Source organism: Tympanuchus pallidicinctus, unplaced genomic scaffold (genome assembly GCF_026119805.1).
Source record: "Tympanuchus pallidicinctus isolate F22 unplaced genomic scaffold, pur_lepc_1.0 scaffold11, whole genome shotgun sequence".
In the NCBI taxonomy this organism is placed as follows: domain Eukaryota; kingdom Metazoa; phylum Chordata; class Aves; order Galliformes; family Phasianidae; genus Tympanuchus; species Tympanuchus pallidicinctus.
In genome coordinates, this window is record NW_026294627.1 from 18,582,299 (window position 1) to 18,593,285 (window position 10,987).

Here is a 10,987-nt window from a genome sequence, read left to right on the forward strand (position 1 = left end):
TGATCTTTGCTGTCTCTTCCAACACAAGCCATTCTGTAATTCTATGATTCTGCGACTCTATGACTTGTCTACTACAAAGCCACAGTACAAAAGGCAGTGAGATGGACAGACATAAGGTGACTAAGCGGTTGGACACTTCCTGCAGGATTTGTCTAGACAAATGTGGAGCTGCAAGAATGGGTATCAGGGAAAAATATGAGAGGCTCCAGAGCTGCATGGGATTTTCATCAGCTTTGGTTTTGCCAAGGCATCACCTCAGGCTGTGCTCTCTGATCATCATCTGAGTGGAAAACCCTCATGGCTACAGCAGAACTGCACTCGTTCCCTTCCATGAGCACACACACGCAGACACCACTGCATGGTGCCAGAGAAAGTAAGTAGGAGCTGCTCTCCAGGAAAAAGACATGCAGCCTTCAAAGCTGTGTACAGTTTGTGTCCTGGAGGTAAAACATAAGAGCAAAAGAGGAGGATCCAGAAGCTGCACCCACTTTCTATGCTCAGAAGATGAAACAGGGCTCCCCTGCTTTCCAAGAGCAGTGTGCAAGGTTGGATTTTCCTTTTTCCAAATTAGAGTTAACTGTGCCAGAAAGAAGTATTGGAACCGACACTGTCTTTGAAAGAACCAAAATGCTGTGGTATCATTACTCCAGGTGGTGACTCCCAGTTCTCATGACATCTGAATCTTCCTGGTAAATGTTCTCTCACAAATGCCTTTCTTGGTACGCTCTGGTGGCAGTCCTGCCAAGCGCCACTCTGTAGGCTTTAGATAAGTATTTTCCACCTGTGACAGAAGCCTCTGTCCCCTAGGCTCCACAGTGGATTGCAGAGAAGATCTTTGCAGCTACAGGTGAGTCCATGGGCTGAAGGGCAGAATTCCACCCTCTGACTTCCCATTCACACCTGGGGATGTAAGGTGAGTTGCCCTGATGTTTTTAATTAACATCAGGTTCAGTGATGTGTCCTAGTGACAGGTAAGATGAGTTTTTTAAGCAGTTTTAAAAGGTACCTGTTTGTAATATTCATTTCCCTTCTCTTGCTTAGCTGCGAGGGCGATTTGCTCCTTTCCAAGTAAGCAAGCCTTACAATAATAAGCTTTGACAAATAAAATCACTGAAAAATAATTATGAATGGATATTTCCCTGTCACTAAGAATATTGTCTTTCCTGTCATGGCCAGAGTGATACTCTTGTGCTTTCTGGTTTATTCAATTGCTTTCTTCTCTGCTTGGGCATCGATGAATTTAGCATTAGTTCAATGACCCAGGAATAAAAGGAAACACATCAAACAAAGGCGATGCAACAAGAGCTAGGCCAAGAGGTCAGCTTTGAATCAAACACTAAATTTTACAGTCTTCTCAGCCATATTTTATCCCTGTAATGCTAAAAACAAGAGATGCCACATAGTAAAATGGAAAGAAGTGTGTATTATGAGTGTTCATAGTTGTACTATAAATCTAAAGGGACATTTTGGAATGCACTCGGACAAAGCTGTGGGGGGTGGTGGTTCAACATGAGGCTTTTTGAACTCATTCATAGCCAGTTTTTATCTGAAGCCACCACCCTCAATCCCACCCTTTTCTCTGTAGTCTTTTCTTAAAATAACCAAAGCTAACATCCTGTTGCCGCTTTGGGTCAGACCCATTCTTAACAAAGTTGTTCTTTCACCTGCTAATGTGCTTGGACTACCTCTCATTCATCTTCTCTCTTTTTTTTCTCCACTAGGATTAAATGGGTGTAGCGGACTTCCTTCAAATTCTTTTGTTGGTTTGGGGGAAAACGGGCCATGATTTTATTGGAAATTGTTAGTACAATTCATGTGATTTGTGCTTTCTAAAAGTGCTGGAGATAAAAAAGTCTTTTGTACCTTCTACTCTTGAAAGATCATTGTTTCTGGCAAAGTCATTCAGCATTTTCCAAGCTGTGAAATGATATCACTGACAGGCAAAGCACTGAAAAGGGTACCCCCAGAAATGCCAAAGGATACAGAGAAATGCAAGGACAACTTGCTTGGGAAAAACACAGTGTCTGTAACATACATATGCTGTCCTTTGTTGTACCTTCATAAAGATGTTGAGGAATAGGCTGCACTGGAATGGACTTTCAATGCATTGCAAAGCATTGGTTCGGTTTTCATTCCAGGAAATTTTGGTGCTATTTTTTTCTGTTTTGTTTTTAGTGAATTTTGAATTGCTTCTTTAATTCCACAAAAAAAAAAAAAAAAAAAAAAAAAAAAAAAAAAAAAAAAAACAGAAATAAACTATGAAAGACTATACAGCTATAATAATAAACTGTGTATCTATGTAGTTTTACCATAGTTACTTGTATTACTGTTGAGATCCTCTGAGTCACGTTGCACTTATCACATCTCACACACAGCAGGAAACTCCAGCCAATCACCTGCAGGATCCCATTCTTCAATCATTGAGTCTCTCAGTATCTCATTCATTTGGAGGACAGGACCAGATATTTTCTCCCTTGCTCCAGTGCAGCTGGCTCCTGACAAGCCATGCCCCAAGGCAGAAGGACCCTTACAGTCCATTGCATGCTCTCCACACCTCCGTTGTCACACTGCCCTTCTGTGTGCTGGAGAGCAGGGCACCTCAGAATGGCCGTGTAACATCTGCTGGGAACATGCCATAGTTGTGATTTATAGCTAAGTGGATGACACATTCATTTTAACACCTGGAGAGACGCTCCCTGCCTCCAGTGAACCAAGCATTAAGTATCTGCTGAGTGTTTCTCAGCCTAAATTTGCAAGTTATATTAGAGGATTTATCCATTCTGCTAAGCTGGGCATTTATCCTCCTCCTAGTTAGCAGAAACCCTCCTCCCCCATGTCTGGGAAAGAATTAAATTCTATCGTATCTTTTCCTAAGCAAATAAGCAAGCAAATATAACTCTCACAATTTATTTGATTCACAGGGAACAAAAAGAGATATGATTTTTTTTGTTTTGTTTTCTTTTGTAAAGAATAGTAAAGCCAAGCAAAATGCATCTCTAACTTCAGCTTCAGTGACAAAACATTCCCCCAGTGAGGTTCAGCCCCAAGGTTCTAAATACTGGTTGAAATCAACCTCAGATAGATCTGTCCACCTTCAGGATCTCAAATAATTAATTCTTGTGTTACAGGTGAAAGAGAGAGATTTTGGATTTTGTTTCTCTGTATCTCAACTCCTAAATCACTTTCAGCCCAGAATTATGCATAGGAACAACTTTACATTGACCAAAACTGTGTTTTAGAATGAACTAAATTATTTTAACTACAGAAAGTGATTCCAGCTCTGGTTTGCCTCCTCATCTATACTGGTACTGTGACAAGTTTCAACTGAATGTGAAGAAAAAAAACCAGTTTAAATCAGTTGTTCCCAGATCACACAAACAGGCTGCAGGTAGAACTTTGCATTAGGAAACTGGAAAACCGTACAAAATGCATTTTGTGCTTTACAATACGCACTGCTGTTTAAAGCATGTCTGTGTGAAGGTGGAAAGTGTTGGCTGTTCCTCGCATTCTTGGACCAAATGACTAATGATGGATTTTATTTTCTTGTGGTTGGGATGAATGGAAGCCTGTGACAGGTTCAGCTCCTGAGACTTCTGTTTTCCTTTCTTGTGCCTTGGTTACTCTAACTGCCTTTAGCATGCTTTGACAAACTCTGTTGCACTCTGCTCACATCTACCCAACATATTGCAAAAATATTCCCCTTCCTAGCTTGGTGCACACCACAAGTTTCTCTCTTCACCATCCTTCATTAGCTCTCTTCACATCTGCTGCTCCATACTGCACAAGGCTTTTCAGGCATCCATAACCTATTCAGTATTTAAAACCCATTTCCACCTCCAATTCCCCACGGTGCCACTCTTGGTTACCAATGTGGGAAATTCACCAACTAGCATATCCAATTTTCCTTTTTTAGCATGAAAGAGGTCACCAGAGTCACTTTCTCTTTCCTATTTTAAGCCTGTCCTTTATAGTCATTATTGAGATAACTGCAGAAGGGAGGCTGTAAGTGTATTGAGTTCACCATCTTCTCTAACAGATACTGTCTGCTTGTTTACTTACCATCCCCATCTGTCTCAAGCTATTTGTTGTCTCTAATGATACAGCTATGCTATTAAAAAAAGGGTATGGGCATAAATTCAGGAACTGAACCGTGGGCATTTTCACACCACTCACTTATTAGTTCACTTCTTGGCTCTGTTTTGGGTCCCTCCATCCACACTCCACAGAGAGGGATAGTCCAAGATGTGGGTGGACATGAGCCAGACAGAGTCAGCTAGCCTTAGGGCCAAAGACTCTCTCCATTTCTTATGGTATAGATACAGCTTCAGGCATCTTGGAGGAGACAGCTGCTGTGTACAGAACCCAAAACAACCACATCATAGTACCAAGTCTCCAGGCGCTATACTAATAAAAATAATAAGCACAATTCCAGGTTTCATGCTATTTCATTTCCTTCCAGTCTTCGTCTCGTTAGTCCCTTGCTGCTTTTTACCTTCCATTCCACTTAATTCATGTACTAACCCTTTCTTCAGTCCAACCAGTTTCCAAGACAGCACTATATCACTGAAGTCAAAGGAGATTAGAAAAGCTGCATTTTTCTTGTCTATAAAGTTATTTCCTTTAATCAAATACACCACCAAATACACCATCTCCTTTTGAAATCTTATTTGCCTCTACATTCCAGTTTTCATTTAAAACCACATCTTTGTACAGTTTTTCATTCATCTGTGTCTTAATATCTTCTCTACTGCTAATATCTGAATCCCATCCCATCTCCCACCCCCTGCTACTCATTCAGTTGTGTTGTGCAACCTCTAATTTAAAAAATCTTTAACAGAAATCTTTATTTCCAGATTTTCTGTTACATGCTCAGATCTTTTCACAATTCTGGGATGGAGACAATCTGTATTTCAGCTGGTGTACATCAGAATCAGTGGGTTGTCTTCTAACAGTTTCATCACAAATTGTGTGCATTCCCTCTCCTAACAACAATACTGGTTTGCCCTTCTCTATACCCTTGCTGGAAACTTTGGCAATTTAAGACAAAATCTAAAGAAGCACTCGACAGCCTAGCAAGCAATTTTGTTTAAGGCCTCTAAATTCAATGAGAGCAGTGGTCCAAGTGCTGCTTCCAAGTGGAGTCTGATTAGCTCAGATGCCATCTGATGACATGGTCCCACCTTCCTATGAGTACTCAAGACCTAGTTATACCAGGTGCAATCAGAGAACAACCAGAACAAGTATGAACAAGTGAATTCAGAGCACGTTAATTTGAGAAGGGCCGAAGGTTAAGTTATATTCAAGAAGCACAGAATACACCATGTGGAAGATTCCTACCAGTTTGGGTTTTGTAGTTATTAATGGCCCCTACCAGTACTTTACTGAGATCATCCAAGACTTCTCAGAAAGGTCTCCATCGTTAAGATCATCCTAATCTCAGAAGGTGTATCGCTTAATACACTGTTCCAAAACAAGTCAAGAACAAGATGGTCATCATCTCACTGGGAAGAGCAGACCCATGTTATCCCACAGACTGTGCCCAGGCATTGCTGGCTGTTGTCTTGCACAAACAGTCCTTGGATCAGGAACTATTAAACATGATCTTGGGCTTAACCATGTTTTATGTACAAAAGTCAGGGAGGGAGACACTTTGTTAGAGACCTAGAAGCACACAAGAGAGAGTTTGGAACAGATCTCTTCAGAATTTCTTTGGGTGCAGCTGAAGCACTGTACAGGTTGTGGTAGATTCAAATCTTGGGAATGTTGCTTTCATTTACTAGACAAAGGACTTAAAGCATCTTCCTCAGCACTGTGGGTTTTGTTCCCAGAGCCGAATTAACATCCTGCCACAACAGCCTCGCATACCCTCTTGGATCTCCTCGCCCTTGATCTAAATGTGATCCAAATATTGTGTTTGATCTCAGCCTCCCACTCTGTACAAAGCAGCCCTATTTCCTCCTTTTTTATTTGGTTTTTATTTATACAGTTACCAAAGCTTCCAGCATTATCTTTACAGATCTTTTCAAGGCCTAACGCAGCTTGACTTTTGGCACTTGCTGCTGAATTCTTACGTTTTCTGACCCTGAAGATTCAGTTGCCTGGACCGACTGACCCCTTTATCCGTTCCCACACACTGTTTACACCTAGCATCCTTCCGGAGCCAGTCTTTCATCCAGGTAACTCAGGAGAACTTCCTCATTAGTTTTTTTTCCCCTTGTTTAGCATGTAAATTCCAGAAAGATTTTCTGCCACTGATGTGGCAGAAAATGGTCCTCCATGTTTAACTCCTATCAAAAGCCCAATACACAATTACTTACTGTAACTGGGTCTTACATTAAATGTTAACTAAGAAAAAAATGACACCCAAGATACCTGCCCTTTTACTTGTGGGGATTAGCAAGTGTGGTACTACATCCCTTTATTCTTGGGTTTGCTACTGGAACAGTAAACTCTTGTGTATTGACAGTCATATTCATTCTCGATATTAAAGGTACATTAGAGGACTAGATCTTAATAATAAAAGGCTTCTAACACCATCCCATTTTTCTGTTCTACCATCCTTTCCCAGACGATTTTGACTCAACTTATTCTATTTTCTTCTTGCTTTATCTCAGTTTACTTTTTTATCTGTCCCAAGGACAGGGTAAGCGTGGAAGGTAGGGAATGATACTCTTTTAGGGAATGGCTAAATAGGATCAAGCTGTTGAGTTTCAGCAAGAGATGACTGGAAGAAGATAGAATCACAAAGTTAAGGTTGGAAAGGACCTTGAAGCTCATCCAGACCAACTGTCAGCCCATGCCCACTGTGCCCACTGACCACATCCCTCAGTGCCACATCCACACGGCTCCTGAACACCTCCAGGGACGGTGGCTGCACCGCCTCCCTGATTTCCTCCGTTAAACAAGGCTGCACCTGTAGCTTCACAGTGATTCCTGACTCCAGTCCACCGTTCATCAGAACCCATCAGAACCCCGATGGAGCTCAAGAGAAGCGGCGAGGCAACCAAAGCTCCATCGGTCGCTCCAAAAGTAATGCCTCCCGGTTATTCCCACCGAAATGACCCCAGCTGCAAAGAGCACAAGCACGCTGCTTCATAAAGCCAGTTCTGCAACAGATGCGCTCACAGCGATGTGAATTATGAGAGGGAAAAGCGGATCTCACGAGCGGACAGAGAGTTTGCTCGTTGCCCACAGCGAGAACTAGGAGCAGTCGTATGACGCTAAGGATCAAAGGTTTAAAAACAAACAGAAAAAAGAAGCCGGCATTTGCGCAGCCCGGCGGAGGCCCAGCACGGCAGGCCCCCGGGGGCCCCGCGGCGCAGCCGCCGTCCTGCGGCGCCCCCTTGCGGCCCAGCGCGTCCCGGCCCGCCGCTCCGGGCCTCCCGCGGCTCTGCATTGGAAAGGCCCCCGAGGGGCGGCAGGGTGCTTCGGTGGGAGCCTCAAGCTGTGTTTTTAATGCCGCGTTACAACCTGTGAATCTGGAGGTCTTCATTTCTTGCCACGTTCCCTAGCCAAGATGGAATTTCCCACTGGGCTGATGGAGAAACCTATTAAATTTCTAACAAAACCCCTACAAAATCCCGCTTATTAAGATAAAGAAAAGAGAAAACCCCAAACCCTGCAACTGCTGGGGACTTGCTTTCTTTAGAGGTGGTGGTTTTGTTTTTCCACCAGAAACTATGTCACGTGCGTGAAGCAATATATACAGCAATGCGAATATATAAGGGGAAAACCATTGCCACCCAAAACCTGAACCCTGGTGAAACCAGGTGTTTTGGTTTCCTTAAAAGCATGTAAACAATTTAGAAAGTGCTAGTGGGGCTAATGTTGTCTCCCTAGTGTTGGCCATGTCAACTTCTGAGCAGAAAGACTGCCAACCCACAGGAAGGGACCCCCTGCAATGAACAGGGACACCTACGGCTCCATCACATTGCTCTCCTCATCCAGCCTGACCTTGAGTGTCTCCAGGGATGGGGCACCCACCATTCTCTGGGCAACCTGTGCCAGTGCCTCACCACCCTTATGGTGAAAACAATTTAAATCTCCTTTCTTTTAGTTTAACCTTTTCTCTGCAGCCTCAGACACTCTGGGCATTCTTAGTCATTTACTTTCCACTTCTAAGTTTGTGCACAAGTCTTGGATGCAGTCCTCTGACACGTCATGGTAGTTGTCTGTTAATGTTTTTTTCCAGAAGTTACTGTGTTCAGTCTCCCCAACCTTTCCCTCCCATTCTCAGTGTTTAATATGTTCCTCCAGAGCACGTTATCATCCTGGTGTCTCTATAAACATTTGCCTTTCTGACAGCAGAGGCTGTCATAACACCTCTCTGGTATCAACCCTTTACTCTGGGACCCTTGCTGTCTCTGAAGTGCAGACTTAGTACTCACTCTCCAGCTTTCCCCCACTGCTTTTCCTTTCTTGTGTTCTGGCAGAAGGAAATTCAGGCCAAAGATACATAATCACATCATCCAGTGTTTTAATCTCAAATAAGCCTGATTCTACCACTCTTTGAAAGGCAAAGCTGCGTTATGTGAAAACAGAGCTCTGTCATCACAGGCTGCAGAGAAAACCTGTCCGTCTGGCTGTCACTGCCTGGCCCACAGCCTTGACCTGAAGCTTGGCTCAGAGTCTACAAAGACATCGCTGTCCCCAAGCAGGCGCTGGCCTTACAACCTTCCCTCACTGCAGAGCTCCCTGTTCCTGCCTGATGACATGATGAGACTGGTGGCATTGCAAGGACACGCTGCCCTGGCACAGCGAGCAGGGAGGGCAGGCAGGCCCCAGAGATGGGCTGGGAGGTTCAGCAGCCATGGGCCTGGAGTGCCTTGTCATGGAAATCAGAACAAGTCTGCAGCGTTGTGCAGGCATCAACAGTCACAGAGTGCTGGCTTTTGCCCTTCAAGGGAGACAGGCTTGCCAGGAGCACTGGAGCTATTAATTGAGTCACAGAGCAGTCATCATTTGTGCATTTAAAGAGTAGAAAGCTAAGTGTGTTCTGCAGTCTCTCCCGGCAAAGGACACTGACAGGATACGCTCCTCACAAAGCCCAGGGCTGTGCGACACTTCTCTGCAAGCACAGCTCTTTTTGGCTGGCTCTTGCCAGGCTCCCTTAAAGAGATAGCTCCCAGTTCTTTTTCTTTTTTTCCCAAGTCAAATATAATGAGAAGTAATAATCGAGAAAATTATAACACATAGATTCCAGCATAATTAAACAACCTCACTGATTAAAAACGTTTTCTCCATTTCTGAGTTGTATGCATTGGCCCTTTTGCTGAAGCATCTCCTCTGGATAAATCCATCCTCAGGCTCTGCCTACAGCTACCCTGCAAACCTGCTTTTGCCCTTACAGCTGCATCACAAAGAACTTAAGTGACTTCTTCAGTTTCTTCACGTGAATGAGATTTGCATCCCATTTTTTTCAGACATCCCTGTATCGTGAACCTCCCAGGTACTGCCTGAGGAAGACAAAGGCACATGTTTTCCAGTAGATCTTTCTGTCTAGTAGGACAAGCATATTGCAGCTGTCTTCCATTAGCTTTGCTTTGTTTAAAGCAGAGCACTCCAGCTGGTGCCGAATGACTTGCTTTGTTGGTTCTTTCCTTTCTGCAGTGCCTTCCCAGGTCACAGAAGTAGGAAAAAATGCAGCATGAAGGGGCCTTGTGTCAAGCTCTTACCCTAAATGCAGCTTCAGCTTTACCAGTGTTATACCTGACAGCTGTTTGCTAGAAATGATCTTTCAAAGACCCTGCAAGGATAATCGCCATCGCTCCCCCCGTAAGTGAAACAAAAGACTGTTGGCCTGGTAAAATGTCTGGTCTGCTGAATGCTGAACGCAGTGTCAGTGTGGCTGGAGAGCGTATCTCCCAGAGAGAGCACTGAATGGGAGCAAACGCTGCTTTGAGTGGCCCTACCAGAGACCTGATCAAGCCAGAGCATCAAGTGCAGAAAAAAATCTGGCATCAGGTACAGCCTAAAGAAGACATTCTTGCATGCGGTGAAAGTCCTCCCATCCAACATGCTTATTGGAAACCTTAGACTCTCCATCAGCAGAGATTTTTATACGTTTTTCCGACAGTCATCGCTGCCACAGATAATGTAGTGCTTCTGCACCTTCTCCTCCCTAGCCTTGCTCTCGCAGGCCCTGCTGGAGGGCAGGGAACCTTCCTGTCACAATGCACGAGTTGGGCCTTTCCAGGCCTGCCCAGGATCTCTCAGAGCTTTCCAATCACTCAGTTCTGATTTCTCACTCGATTCATTCTCCCTTCTCTTCAGTACCAACCCCTTTTGCTGAAATCCACGGCTTCTCCAATAGCAGTACATACAAGTTCCTGAGCGTAACAAATTCAGTTCAGTACTCACCCGAGCTTGTATTTCACACCCTGCCTTGGTAAGGATTAGCTCATGTAGCCTCTGAGCTTTGCTGCATGTCCTGTTGTATCGATAGCTCCTCTTTCCACGCTAATAAAACCATTCCTGCCACCACACTGCTTTGAGCATCTGCATCCAATTTAAAATAAAGAATACCCAGCTCAGGTTTGATCTGATCACCCACGTGTGGTCGGGAGCTGTTGGCAACCTCTGGCAGTGCTGCAAAGTGATGCAGCCTCTGCAGATTTTTCATCTTCTTCCGAACGCCGAGCGTTGTCTCTGTCTGCACTGCTTACACAGGCGCTCTTTCTTATCCTAGAATGGCTTTCCTTTTTCACTGAGGGTATTTTCCAGTTTCTTTCACACGTGTGGCAGCACGTGCTGCTCGGTAACGTCACAGAGCTGAGGCAGCTGGCAGACTCTGCTCCCTTCAGCATTAGCTATCATTAGCTCTTTAGCACTGAGTAACAGGACGCTCTGCTCAGCGCAGCTCTGTGCTCTCAGTAGTTCAGAAGGAGCTTCCAAAACACTGTTCTTGCAGAGTTCCTTCTTGTTATTCCCAGCATTCCTTCCCCCGTGCAGTAATGCCATGTTTGCACCCCCTGCCAGAGGGTGCTGG

General features: G+C 44.3%; 1 protein-coding gene across 1 annotated transcript in view; it reads right to left on the minus strand.

The window, feature by feature from the left end:
* The window catches only part of SLC7A1 (solute carrier family 7 member 1), a 61,285-nt gene extending 50,847 nt beyond the window's left edge, over nucleotides 1-10,438 (minus strand). Inside the window, exon 1 of the mRNA XM_052671429.1 lies at nucleotides 10,360-10,438. The gene's annotated coding sequence lies outside the window, so the exon portion shown is untranslated. The remainder of the gene's footprint in view (nucleotides 1-10,359) is intronic.
* Nucleotides 10,439-10,987: the final 549 nt, after the last annotated feature.